The sequence below is a fragment of the Excalfactoria chinensis genome, chromosome 1 (genome assembly GCF_039878825.1).
Source record: "Excalfactoria chinensis isolate bCotChi1 chromosome 1, bCotChi1.hap2, whole genome shotgun sequence".
Taxonomy (NCBI): domain Eukaryota; kingdom Metazoa; phylum Chordata; class Aves; order Galliformes; family Phasianidae; genus Excalfactoria; species Excalfactoria chinensis.
This window is the reverse complement of record NC_092825.1, coordinates 39,108,855-39,124,158: the sequence shown is the minus strand read 5'-3', so window position 1 is coordinate 39,124,158 and position 15,304 is coordinate 39,108,855.

Below are 15,304 nucleotides of genomic sequence, written 5' to 3'. Positions count from 1 at the left end.
AAGACTGTTATTGAACATGTTCCCAAATAATTGAAAAACAGTTCATGTGGCTCTACAAACCATTTAAAACAAATTCTCAGATATTTTAAATGAGAGAAAAATCTGCCCCCAATAAAATATTATTTAGTATAATCAGCATACGCTGCTTTTTCAGCATGGAGTAATCCTCTAATAACTGCTAAAAACCTAGTGCAGAGTTCTTAACATCACTATTCTTACATTCATTTGAAGAGAAAAATGTAATTTTTGCTTTCTTTTAACATCTAGCATCTTACAGGCACAGACTGATGGAAAAAGAATGCATAGACACTAGAACAATTTTGTACCTAAAAGCAGTTGCACACAGACGTGCAAAGTAGTTACATTTTGTATGGTATGTGCAACCTTCACGTCTAAAACAGACAGTGAAAGAGTATAATATGAAGAAAAAGAACAAAATGGTATTATGAACTGAAATTTTAAAAATGATTTATTTTCACCTGTTTGTTATTATTATTTTTAATTAAAAATGAAAAAAAGCTTTTCAGAAGTCACTTTTACGGGAAAAACATTGCAAGCACCCAGGGGGCATAAACATTTAAGAGAAAAAGAAAGCTTGTAGACTTCAAATGGGCAAGGTGTTAAAATGCTTATCTGAATATCTTTGAAAATGCTTACCAAAACTTATCTCAATAGAAAACCTTGAAAGCATCTGACAAACTAAATAAAATAGTTGTTTTTCCCATGCTCTTTTTCAATATCATCACTAAAGCCTTCATAAAACAACTTCAGAGTGGTTTGAAATTGTCACTATATTGTATTTTGGCATTTTGCATCTCACTTTGTACAACTTTAAAGTGACATTATATATATATATATATATAATATATATACATATATGTATACACACACATATACACATATACGTTATGTATTTATATATATATGAGAATTTTTCCCACATACACATTCTTGCATATCTTCCATTTACTATTTTCTATGTGTGTTTTTAGTAGCTACCATAAGCGGTCTAATGTCATTTTGATTTCATCTTGTTCAATGGCTGAGATAAAGTTAACCTTCATGGAGGCTTGTATGATGCTGTGTTTCACCTTTGCGATGAAAACAACCCTGAGAACATACAAATGTTTAAGTCCATGTAGTGTAGTTCTGCACAGAGCCAAGGACTTCTCAGCTTCCCATGCTGCCTTGCCAGTGAGGAGGCTGGGGGTGCTTAAGGAGTGGGAAGGGGACAGAAGCAGGGCAGCTGATCCAAGCTGTCCAAGAGGATATTTCATATCCTGTTGTGTCATGATTACCAATAAAAGGTGGGGCAAAAGAGGAAGAGGGCATTTATAATGATGGTGTTTGTCTTTCCAGTAAAGCATCATGCATGATGAGCTCTGCTTTCCTGGAAGTGGCTGAACATCCGCTTTACAACAAATAAATTTCTTGTTTTGCTTTGCTTGTGTGAGCAGCTTTTGCTTTATCTAATAAGCTGTCTTTACCTCAACATGTTAATTTTTTCATTTCTACCTTCACTGTACTCTTTCCCATCCTCATGAGAGAAAAATGAGTGAGTGGCTGTGCAGTGCTTAGGTGCCGACTAAGGTTAAGCTACATTTTTAGACTAGTATCTTTGAATACAAATCAGAACGGTTTGAATTATTTTAATTGGTTGACTCCATCTTCTACTTAAATAGGAGTAATGTGCAGTATTAAAGAAGAGGGGGGAAAACGTAACTGATAACGATCTTCCACTGATATATCAAATTGCTCAGTATCTTGTGAAGATGTGATATCAGTTCACAGATATAACTGATATTTAAATTTGTAATGGTAATTGTGATGTAAGTCACTCTTCTCATCATTAAGTATGTTATAAAATGCAGATATTGATAATTTTCTGCTAAAAACACTTTGATTTAATTATCCAAAACTAAAACTCTTTTTCTAATGAAAAACAACACCAGCAATAAATATAGAAAATCTCAGTTTATTAGGAAAGATCCCAATAACTTTCTCTTTTGTGTCAAATTTTTGAACTTTAAGAAAATCTTGGTATCACATGTCAGCACATATGAACTTGGATTTTTGCAAGGACATCTCCACTTGTAGTTCTCAGAATGAAGGAAAAAGGAGGAATGCTGCTGGAGCTACAATGGTGTTTGGTGTTTAAAATCCCAAATTCAGTAGAGATGTATAGATGTCAGTACACATTAAATAGAAAAAATATATATAAAATTTCAACATAAAGCAAAAATTAACAGGGTGTTTTTGTTAGTTCATTTGTTTGTTTTTAAATCTGAATATAGACACTCATTTCAAAAATAATTTATCAGGAAACTTCGAATGAAGTAGACATATATTAAAAAAACACTAATACTTTCATGAATATACATCAATTTACAGGCAGGAAGCATAAAGTCTGCTTTGTTACTAGTGAAAGGTAAAAAACCTGTCTGTAAGCCCAGAGCCATCTCTCCAGTCTTTTTGATATTAGCAGGAGGTCCTCTGCCTGTTACATCATAAATTCCTCATTATTTAGCTTTGAATAGTAAAAGTTTGTTGAGTACATGCTTTCAAAGAAATTCCCTGGCTTGAGAAAGGAATAAATTTACCAATTTACTAATGCTATACAGAATACACCCCCAGTGATTCAGGTGGAGACAAAGAGCACTTCCTCCATCTGGACTGTCACAAGTCTGTGGGACTGGATGGGCTCCATCCTACAGTGCTGAGGGAGCTGGCTGGAGTGATTGTCAAGTCGCTCTCTGCCATCTACCAGCATTCCTGGCTATCTGGAAAGGTCCCAGAGAGTTGAAGGCTTGATGATGTGGCTCCCATCTACAAGAAGGGCCATAAGGAGGACCCAGGGAACTACAGGCCTGTCAGCCTGACCTCAGTACCAGGGAAAGTTACGGAGCAAATCATCATGGGTAAGATCACATGTCATGTGCGTGTCATCCAGGGGATCAGGCCCAGCCAGCATGGGTTCATGAAGGGCAGGTTGTGCTTGACCAACCTCATCTCCCTCTACAACTAGTTGACCAGACTGGTAGATGAAGGAATGGCTGTTGATGTAGTCTACCTAGACTTCAGCATAGCCTTTGACACAGTCTTGACAAAGTGTTCCTGGAGAAACTGGGTGGTTGTGATGAGGAGGGGTTTGGCCTCTTCTCCCAGGCAACAATCAGGACCTGAGGAAATGGCCACAAGTTGTACCAGAAGAGTTTTAGACTAGATATAAGGAAAAACTTTTTCTCTCAGAGGGTGGTCAGGCACTGGAATTGCTGCCCAGGGAGGTGGTGGTCTTGCTGTCCCTGGCAGTGTTCAAGAGGTGTCTGGATGGATGAGGATCTACGAGATTTGTTTTAGTAGTTTGTGGTAGTAACGGTAATGGGAGGATAGTTGGACTAGATGAAATCGTAGGTCCTTTCCAACCTTGTGATTCTATGATTCTATGAAATTCATATTGCAGTACATCCTAAAACTATATTCTGCAAACTCTGACAAGAACTCAGCATAGACTCTTGATATATTTAGCACAGACAGAAGTAAAAACAACAGGAATATTTGATTTAGAATGGAATTAGGACATTTCAGTGCATATATGAAACATCGTTTTCAGAATGTGCTGGTTTTGTTTGTTATTTGACAGAAAATCTAGTTTATAGGAAGATCCAATATCTTTGATTTAATTTATTAAAAAAAAAAAAAAGTAAATAAAATATACAGTTTTGTTCTTAAAACAACCTGATTTTCAAAGACAAGCTCCACCAGTTCAAAAATATTGCCTAAGTAATGAAGGGTGATTTAATATCATTAGTACTTGAACACTAACAATTCAGTGGAGTTTCTAAACATTTTTTTCTACTCCCTACCCATACAAAAGGGACAAATGTGCCAGAAAAATATTCCTCCTGTTGACACACAGCAGTCCTTTACTAATGAACTGGAGTCATGTCCTTTTTAATAAGGCAAGACTTAATCCTTCATGGACAGAACACCTCTGACCTGCTTTGACAAAATGCTTGAACACACACTTAATATTATATATGAGTAGTCCCTCTGAAGCCAGCATAGAGCTGAACTTGATACAACTCATTCTTAAGGTTGCTGCCAATTCAATATTATTCTACAATGTATATTTAAAACACACACACACACACACACACACACACACAAAAAAACAAAAAAAAAAAAAACATTCTTTTTATTTGGCTTATTCTCTGCTCCAGTTATACTGAACTTTGTGATACTAAGCTTGAATGTATGTACTCCAAATAAGTTTAACATCAGCAAAATTTCCTATTTTGTATTAATGCTTACCTGAAACACTTTGTTGGTTAATTAAGGTATGATTTTTATTTTTTTTTTCCAAATACAAGTAAACACTGAACATTAGTTCCCTAACTCAGGGACTGGCAACTGATTTATGTGACCTAGCATGTAACTTTTAATCTTGAGTAAGGGAGGGTACTGAAATATCCCACAGATATGCATATGTGTCAGAATTTATGACATAAGTCTTGAGGCATCATTAACAGAAGGACAAATAGATTGCTTGATCACAAAATGTTTGTAGGAATTCTAGGTTATCTTAACTTTATTTATATATATATATAATTATTTTTGATAAAAACTTGTTTTTCTTTGCCAAAAAGATGAGGATGTGTGTGAACTAAAACAAAATATACTTTTAGCTTTTCAACAAAAAGTGAAAAAACAAAACCATTGTGATAATTCAAGGAAAAAAGAAAAAAAAAAAAAAGTTTCTTTCCTTTTTTAGATCTTATATTTTTTCCCAGTCTTAAACTGCTCAAATGGATATTGTCTACTATAAATGAATACGATTTTGTTGTTGTTGTTCAAGTTAGCAGCTTAAAACCAGCAGTTAAAACCTTCCCTTGTAAATATATTCACTCTTACATAGAGATATTTCCATTTATTTTTCTTCAATTCTGAAGAATTTATTTTTGTATGATACATCTGGAGTTTCAGGAAAAAATTATTCTATGGCAGCAAATGTTTTCCTGGAAAGCTGATGTTTCTGGATTCTCAACTATTTTCTAAGCAAATCTCAAAAACAAACAAACAAAAAAAACCCTTATAGAGTGACAACTGATTAGGGACTTCTTTTGGACTTGTAATTAACCAAAGTAAGCCTGCTTTTTAATATACCCGCTGCTAGTGTTTGTTTGTTTGTTTGTTTGTTTTAATTTTTTTTTCTTTCCAGCATTAAAATTTTGTTAAAGTTCTCAATTGTATGTCAATGCTGTGTTAAGCTAGAATTACAGTAATCAACCGTGAAAGGCCCCAGGTGTATTGTGGAGGAGAAAAAGGAAGCCTTTTATCAAAAGCCAGTTCCTGCTTCCTGAACTGTGATACAGCTTCTAAAGTTTCACTCCAGATAATAGACCACAGTCAGAGCTCAGAATATGGTGAAGGGAAATAGACATATGCATGCACATGCTCTCAAAGAGAGCACAAGTCTCCTTACATAGAAGCAGAGGTAGCAAGTGAAGTGCACCAGCTAAATGAAAGCAAAGATTACTTCCCAGGATGTAGTAAAAAGTAATGTAATTGAATAGCTTTTGGAAACAAGAATGAGATATATTTGAGGGAAGGTTCCATAGAAGGAGGTAATATTTAAAGTAAGATTATTTTATTCTGATTCAGTGGTAGTCTTGCAAATTTGGAAGGTCAAAAGAAGGAAAAAGAAGGATACGTTAGGCTGAGAAACTGTTTTGTGATCTTTGCTGATTATTCCAGTGGGGTCTGAATGAATTTTACTATAGTATTGTCTAATTCCATCCCATAAAACTCAATACATACCAAATACTAAGGAAAATGTGTGATTTTGTGTTATTTTTAGCTTTGCCTATTTTCCTTGCACTTTTATTCATTTCACCTCTGAGACTTAAGGTAAACTCTAAGCAGAGACCAGAAAAGCAAATCATTTCCTTTTAATTACTCCTCCAGGAAATCAGTTAATAGAGGTTCAGCCTGGGTCATGTAAAACTGCTATCACAAATCTTTAAGCCAAAAAATAATAATAATAATAATAATAATAATAATAAAAAAAAGAGAGAGAATCTAGCAGAAGAAATGTCTGCCACACATGGTGTTACTTTGGATGATTTTTTTTTTGAAGATTCTTCTTTCAAGAATGCCCTATGTGTAGCAGGAAAGAAAAAAAAAAAAAAAAAAAAAAAAAAAAAAAAAAAAAAAAAGTGAGACAAATAAAGTCATACTAACAAATTCATAGCCTCCTTCATCTTTAACTCATGTCCTGCACTTTTACCATAACTATGTCATTTGATTCAGAACTAACGTTGTGTTCATATTATAAAAATTAAAACTTGATTATGTTTCAAAAATCATTAACCCGAACAGTGGACCAGGAGAGGGCTGAGGTACTCAACAAAGTTTTTGCCTCAGTCTTTGCTGACAACTGCTCTTCACATAGCCCTTGAGCAAATGATTTGGAAGATGGGACTTACGGAGCAACACCCTTCCCACTGTAACCAAAAACCAAGTTCATGACCACTTGTGAACATGAATGTTCATAACTCAAGGGTCCAGATGAGAGACACATCCCGAAGTCTTGAGAGAGCTGGCTGATCTAGTCACCAACCTACTCTTAATTAGATCTGAGAAATCATGGCTATCAGGTGAAGCCACCAGTGACTGAAAAAAGGGAAACTTACATTTTTAAGAAAGAAGAAAGACCTAGAACACAGTCTGTGCCTGGGGAGATCATGGATCAGATCCTCTTGAATTCTGTGTTAAGAGACATGTAAAACAAGGAGATCACCTAAGACAACAAGCACAGCTTCAGCAAGGACAGACTGTCCTGTGTGGGTTGTACTTGTAGTGGAAAAAAGGAAGAGTAGCTGCTGTCATCCACCTGGGCTTTTACAAAGCCTTTGTTTTGCTCCCACACCGCATACTTATCTCTAAGTTGGAGAGGTATGAATTTGAAGGGTGGACTGTTCAGTCAATAAGGAATTGGTTAGATGATCACAGTGAGAGGGTTGTGAGAGGGCAGCTCTAGTGCCAGGTGGTGGGCAGTGACTTAAGAGAAGTGTTCTTAAACATCTTTTTCATTAAAATGGACAGTGGGATCGAATGTATCCTCAGCGAATTTGCTGATGATACTAAGTGGTGGTGCTGATAAGACAGAAGGAAGGGATTACATCCAAAAGGACCTGGACAAGCTTGTAAAGTGGGTCCACAATAACATAACGATGTCTAACAATGCCAAGTGCAAGGTATTGCATTTATGTCATGGCAATCTCAGGTATGTGTACAGACTGGGAGAAGATTTCATTGAGAGCAGCCTGTGGAAAAGGACTTCTGGGTCTTGGTGGACAAAAAGCTTTATGTGATCCAACAGTGTGCACTTTCAGCCCAGCAGACTAATTGTATCCTGGTTGCTACTAAAGAGGGGTGGAAGGAGATGACTGTTCCCCTCTGCTCCACCCTCATAAGGTCCCATCCCAGAATGAGTTAAAGGCCAGGCTCATGGGGCCCTGGGTAGCCTGAATCAGTGCGCAACTGGATAATTTTTAAGGTCCCTTCCAACCTAAGACATTCTGTGATTTTATGATCATAAGAAATGGGTTGGTAATACTAGTGCTGCATTGCATAGGACATTATCAAAACTTCATATTTGTAGAAACAAAGAAAACATTGTTCCGGTTAGGGGATGAAGGTGATACTTTTTTAAGTTATTTTGGGGAGGTATAATCTTTGTAATGTAGATGGCATATGTTCTCATGTATGGAATAACAAAAAACAATAAGAATTGTATTAATTACCCAGTGACAATCTGTGCACTCAACTAAAGAAATATTAAGTGGTATTTTGAGAGAAGCAGAAAAAGCAACACAAAACAAAATATAAACAAAAACAATAACTAGATAATCTCCTTATATCACCCTTTAGAATTTTCTTTTTTTATCCTATTTCACATTTAAAGAAAAGGGTGCTAAATCAGAAGGATTTCACAGTAAGAAACCATGCAAAAGTTTTCTGGAAAGAAACATGTATAATTAAAATGATGGCTTTCCATCATATACAGGAAAATTTTGAGCATCACAGTCTAAAATAATTTATCCTAAGGAATGATTCTTTGTCATCTACTCTTCTCTTTCTGCATCTCCAAAATACTAGCTTAGTTCCAAGAGCTGTTGCTGCATTGCTAACAATATACAAAAAGTTCACAGAGTGAAAGTGGAAAATATCAAAAAATAGCAGGTTAGGAAGGAAAGTCTTGTATGCTTCAGAATTTTTTTCCACTAAAACAGGTGTCCGGTGATTGCTGACTTTGATGCAAACTACATAGACATGTTATGTGCATAGAAAGTGTTTATCTTTTACTCTCATAAACCTAATGGAAGACAACAACTTTAGTTCCTTAATGACAAAGTACTTGTATACTTTGGTATTTTCTGCTAAAATAACTTCTACAAGTAACATCATTAAAAACCTTGCTCATAGTGATTCTGTAATCAAACTGTGAATAACAAAGCATATTTAAGGAAACAGCAATACTTGATCTGTATGAAATGTGAACAGGAGAAGTTTGGGTTTTGTTATTTGAGGCATTTTAGATAAATTTTCTAAATTATGATAAAAAAGTTTTAGTATGGTCTCACAGTCACAGAATGGGTGAGGTTGGAAGTGGTCAGTGAAGGTCATCTGCTCCAACCCTCCTTGCTCAAGCAAAGCCATTTAAGCTACTTGCAAAGAGTCGTGTACTGGTGGCTTTTGCATATCTTCAGGGATGGTGATTCCACAATGACTCTGGGCAGCTTGTTTCAGTGTTCAGTCGCTCTCACACTGAAAAAGTTCTGTGTAATATTAAGAGAGAACCTCTGTGACTCCATAACATCAATACATTGGGATTGTTTCTCTCCAGCTGGATTCTGTGCTACTTGTTTAACTTCATGAGGTTCCTACCTTTCTGTGTCCTTCTGGATAGTAACACAACCCTCTGTTATGTCAGTCTCTCCTCAGATTTTTGGTCATGAACAAGCTAACCCAGCATCCAGAGCGTTAGTGAAGATACTGTACAGAATCAGAACTAATGTAGACCTACAGAGTAAACCACTTTAGTCTTTGTGCCACTGCACCACTGGCCGGTGCGTTTAGCTATTTTTCAATTAACCACACTATGTGCTCAGTTATGAAGTCCTTACTCGAATAACAGGACTTTCCTCATCTTCCAAGCCAGTAATTCCATCCTGTCTCACTTTGTTGATGGATATGAGACTTTTACGTATCGAGAAACAAAATTCTTCTTTGCTAATATGAAATGAAGGTTAAGGGATTTGTTTGTTCTTACTTGTTTGCTTATGTTTATTAAGTACATAAGTGTGAAATTTATCATATTATCATAAGATCATTAATAAGTCTTTTTAGATGTAATGGAATATTGGTGAGAAGTTTCAATCCCTGACACATCTCCAGCATCTACCGCTGATATACTGGTAAAGCATAATAAAATAGAAGGCATTTCTCTTAAAGCAGCCCTTGTAAAAGACTTTCAAAGAGTAATCTAAAATGTGTACTTCTCAACCCTTTATGTCCAAATACTAATAGATGAATCAGTTAAATTTTCAGAGAGGACAAAAGGGGCTTCAGTACATATCTCATATGTTTACAAAATAGTTATTAATTTAATTTCAGAGGAGTTTGACAACATACACCACAGCATGAATAGGTGATTTAACTACAACAAAATTTTTAGCAGATGTGTGTTACCTCACTGGATGTGCATGACTCATGGTTTACGCTCCTTCTACATGGACATTTTTCTATAGTTCCCACTGCAGAGAAAAATATTGGCACCAAAGTTTTGACAAATTTTGGCTTTTGCTGCAAAGCCCGCTCAGAAGTTCTCACCTCTTTCCTTTTTCTTGGCTCTTCATTCTTATTTTGGACTAAAAATTGCCATCAGTTTCACATCATGACAGTTCCTGGAGCTTGAGTTCAAACAGAATAAATGTACTAAAAAATAACTCCTTTTAGAGATTTGTTTTTAACTTGAGTCAGTTCAGCGCCTCAGTTGTATTTACTGCAGAAAAACAGGACCAACAGAGACAGCATAGAAAAGCTGAGGAAAGATCTCATTTTGCTGGCAAAAATCACTTTTTTTTTTTTTTTTTTTTTAAGCCTAAGAACTTCTTTCTTCCCCCTTTGTTATTAGAGAAATAAACATGGGATCTATATTGAAAATAAGTTGACAATGGGACACAGGCAATTGAAAGGATACAAAGCCCTCAGGCAGACAGCTAACATGGCTATGTAGTGAACTATGAGTTAGGCACTCAAAATGGATGGAATGCATTGCAACCAGCAGACTCAGTAAAAAGATCAAAAAACCCTCAATATTGAGAAAAATGATGAGACAAATATATAGGTTATTTGCACCTATTTTAAATTTTACCTCCATACAGCATAGAAACTACAGAATCATTTTTACATAGACTCCTAAACTCTTCATTTTATAAATTCAATAGGAAGTATGTTCTTTTTCTTCACAGGAAAATTCCAAATAAAAGTAAAATATTCTTTGTTTTTACTTAGTAATTAAGTGGTTAAGTATTTGTTCTTTCAGGAGTTCCATTCCTTTTTTTTTGTGATTTGGGGACTGAAATGCACACCTCCCATGAGAAGGACATCCCTTGCAGAAAGTGACTTACTCTTGAACTTCCAATTCCTGTATTTAGCACAGATTGAAAACAGTGCAGGGCAGTGAAAATACTTTATCATTCCACCAGCAGGTAATAAAGGTATCATGAAGTTCTACATTAAACTGTACTGGTCACCTCAAGAACTTGGGAAAGCAAGGGAAATAATAATAACTTCACGTTATCATCTATTTTCTTTCAATGTTGATACTTAAAAAAAAGGTGGTGAGTGTAGCACAAGGAAACAATCACTGAAACACAGAAAGAAAATGGGAAAAATTGTCAGCCGATATAAACCCTAATGGCTTTTAATGACCATCTCAGAGTTTGCCTCAAGAATTTTTTCTTGAATATTTTGTATATAGAACATATATATATATATATGTTGAAAAATAAGGAAGAGACTAAAATTATGATTTGACTGCATTTGAAACATTTGTATTTTCCAGAGAAATGTTACTACTTGGATCCCTTTTATCCAAAGGTACACTGCTAAGTTAGATAAGGGCATTTACCGAAATGCACTTAAAAGCTAAAAAGAAATCCATGGTCGGAACTGAATCCAAGGAACTGTGAATGATATCTGGATTGTGTTAGAAAGGATAGACTTCTTAATCCTTTTTGATGCTTTCTTCTAAGTATTCACTTGAATATATGTGTGCCATTGCAGTCTCCTGTAGGCCTTGGTATGTGATAAAACCTATGGATCATACTAGAAAACATGAGCTAAGTATAATGGAAGTTGCAATTTGCCTCTGCTTTCATAGTTTTGACAGAGGATGATATATCTTTTGCAACAGCTCTAAAAGATTCAATGAAATATATACTTCAAAAAAAAAAAAATACTGTGGTATGTCTTCTGTCTTCATTTTGCATTAGAGCACTGGAAAGTTTTTCACATAGTCTTCAAAGAAAGCATTTAACTGTAATCTAAAAAGAAAAGCAGAAATAGCTATGGGGTGACCTCTGCCTTTTTCTGAAATCAACTTACATGTATTTCTGTTAACAGTATTCTATTTCTACTCTCACAGTCCCTGACACTGTAACAGGTACCAAGTCTGGAATACATTTGAGGTTGCAAAGATAATAATGAGATCATTTATCAGACTTTTTAAAAATGATCTGGCTGTAGACAAAGTAATAAACACTTTTTATTAGTGCTTAGATATAGCAAAACCACATGTTCTCATGATTACCACTGTTACCTCTAGTATCCAAATAGATGGAATTAAAGGTTCTGATATATTTTCCCCAGTTTAGCATCCCTTTTCGATCTGATAGTGCCTTAATAAGGTTATTACAAGACAGTAATCATCTTGCAGAGTAAATGATTCTCATATGCACTGTAACTAATGAGATCTGTTAGTAGTTTTCTGTTACATCTTTTCTATAACTTTTTGTTTTGCTCAGATGTGAGATTTTGCTGTGGAGTGTTGAGACTGCAATCCTGCTATCCATGAAGAAAAACATTTTTGTTATCTTACACAACAGCATGAAATCAATGTTCATTTTCCTTCCAAATTTCTGAAAGTGATTTGAAAGCCTTGTAACAAATAACTTCCTAGATTTATAAAAATAAAAAGTTCATTCTTGCTATATTTCTGTATTATTTGTTTTAGCTATTACAAAGAGCAGTACTAATTGGCTTTCAAAGACTTTTTGAACTTCAGTAATCAAGTCCTTAAGGTCGACTTAACACTGTTGGGTCTAGCCTGCTGTCATCTCCACACGTACCCACACAGTGGGTAATTCATGATTCATGCAGACTGTCTCTGAAGTCTATAACTTCATTTCCAGTTCACTACGTGGAATGTATCTTACACAAACTGATATACACAAGTATACAAAAGAACAACACTCCAGAGAGGATTTCGATCTGAAGCTAAATTGATTATTAATGACATCAAAAGAAAAAAGAAAACTAAATAAATATCAATAAAGAAATATGCCTATTTTGGTACTACTGTCTCAACTGTCTCATCTCCTTTTTCTTCACCAACTGAAAAATAGACGCTTTTGTGTTTTTTACTGAACAGTTTTAATGGTACTGTGGAAAAAGACTGCACTGAAGCCTCAACCTGAATTAATCTGACCTACAAAATTTCATACTGCTGACAGGAAATCAAGAGAGGGTTGCTGAGAGATTCAATATCTTTTGAATCAGTGCTGTCTGATTTATACCAGGGTGATGCATCTGTTCTTGTTTGATCTTGGAAGCTAAGCAGATCTGGCAACCACCTGAAAATCTCCTGCACTAAACTTATAAACTGAAGTGTCACAACCTCACTGCTAGTGAACAACGAAGATATACAAACAAGTCAGAGTAAGTTGTTTGTATCTCTCTTGTTGCTAAATGGCGACATTACTGAAAAGTGGTGAAGGTCCAAGCTACAATTTTTCATAAAGTCCACATAAAAATACATACATACATATATATATTTGGGGGTCAAGTTCATTCGTAAATTTTTCATCAATGATTGAGATTACAGATATCTGCAGCATGATTCAATAACCTAAACACAGATATCTAGTCTTATCAAAGAAATTCCTGGTGCTCTGATGTCTGGCAAATGGGGATGGAAAATATGAATCAAGACTTACATTGCTCCCACACACAGGTAGGCTGAACACCAGTGGAAATCAGCTTCAGATGATGACACCTAAAAAGTGTGGCTATGGGAGAATCTTTTTTAGTAGATACTAAAATATCCATAATCCTTACACAAACAGTGAAGATCTAAGAAATACAGACAGTAATTCAGGGAATAATCCAGCTCACTGTATCTTAGATACACTTTCTGAGTGATTCAGAGACGAGTCCATTTCTGAAGTTCTTTCACAATTAAAGAGAGAGCCTTTTCCTTCAAAAGTCTGTGTGGAGGATAAGGTGATCCCCCCTCCCTTCTGCTCATCTTTTCTTCTTTTGACATTTTCTGAAAATAGGTCTTTCTGTAAGATCTCCCCACTTCAGGGGCGATATCTCATATCTCAGTTATGAAAATACAAATCAGAGAATGATTTCTACAGAAGACACAGAAGTCCAAGGCTGAAAGAATTTGCTCTTCCGTGGTCATGTTTATACAGAAAAATTCAGGCTGCTTTGTTGATTCAGTAATCTAGTCAGCCTGGAGAAAACCTCAGACATTTTAAGTTGCCATATAGCTTGGTTAACTAAATGATTATGTCTTTTTGGAACCTAGATCCTAGATATGCATACAAAAAGTAAGCTCTGAAAGCACGTGCAGGAACTGCATTCCTGCACCTATATGAATCCATAGCTCTATGCTGAATATTAATTTCAGTTCCTGAGGCTCTAAGAAGCACATTTTAAACCTCCTTACCTTTCAGTATAAACTGTAATAGAGATCTTTATTTATAAATTCACATTCCTTACTATCATCCAATCTAAGGATGTGATCAAGCAAAATGACTAAGACTAGAGTATTTCTATTGGACATAATTAGAAATCTGCTGGAAATTAACTGAAAAATTCATAAAGATGAGATTCAGATGACAGTTTTTAACATTTTCTCATTAAGGTTTATTGAATTATTTGATTCAAATGTTCTGTTCTCAAATAATAATTAAAAAGATCTTAAAAAAAAAGGGTCCATTCTTTCTCTGTTAGAACCCTAAATATGAATCAAATGGAATTTATTATAATTTCCTTTCATATTTTTATAACATCTCTTGTATTAATAAAACACAATTTCCAAGAAGAGTTTCAGCCACTACATGCCTCATAGTTCTTAACCTTATTACAACTTTTTCAGTTAAAATAATCAGACATAAAAATATATCTTTTAGCTTGATTAGAAATCTACTCTAGAATTATTACAATTATGGAAAATATTATGTTTATGGTTATTGCATAAATGTAATTTTTTTTTTCAGTGCTATCTGAGCATGTGTTCTGTTTATGTAGATACAGACATGTAGACAAATAAGAGTAGGCAAAAAATCATTTGAACCATGGTAAAAACTAAAGCAAATTAAATTAAACCTGGCTAAATAAATCCTTGAAAAATAGGGTTTATGTTGAAAACATATCAACATAAAAATATAATTATGCCAAATATAGCCTGAGGAAATTTTCAAAGATAATGTTTTGAACTGAAAGTCTAAAGGCTTTGGATGTAATTTAAATGGAAAAGGAGTGAAGAAAACAGAAGAAACTAAATGGGAATTCAGGCTGTTTACAAGTCTATGAAAATCATGCTAATGGAAATCTGTCCTTCTTTTTCTGTACTCATATTTTAAGCAGAGATAGTAAAAACTATAGCAAAAAGAAAAGTTTTCATTAATCTGCTGGTATTTTGGGAAATTGAGGTCATATAGGACAATTTCCCCCCCTTACATGCAAATGTTGAATTATGTCTATTCGTATTTCTAGTAAAATGAGCTGAAGGAATGAATTAAGAAGCTGAAGCAAGGCTTTCATTGCTGTAAACAATTTTAGGATAAGAAATGCAAGTACAAATCAGAGGAGATGGATTATTACATTCTGTAAGAGTGTCAACATTTGCATAAACTAGTGCATACATTTTATTTATTGTTTTACTTCAGAGAAATCTCTTTCTTTCACAAATGCAGGCAAGTAGATTAGTTAGCAGTGCCTGCCA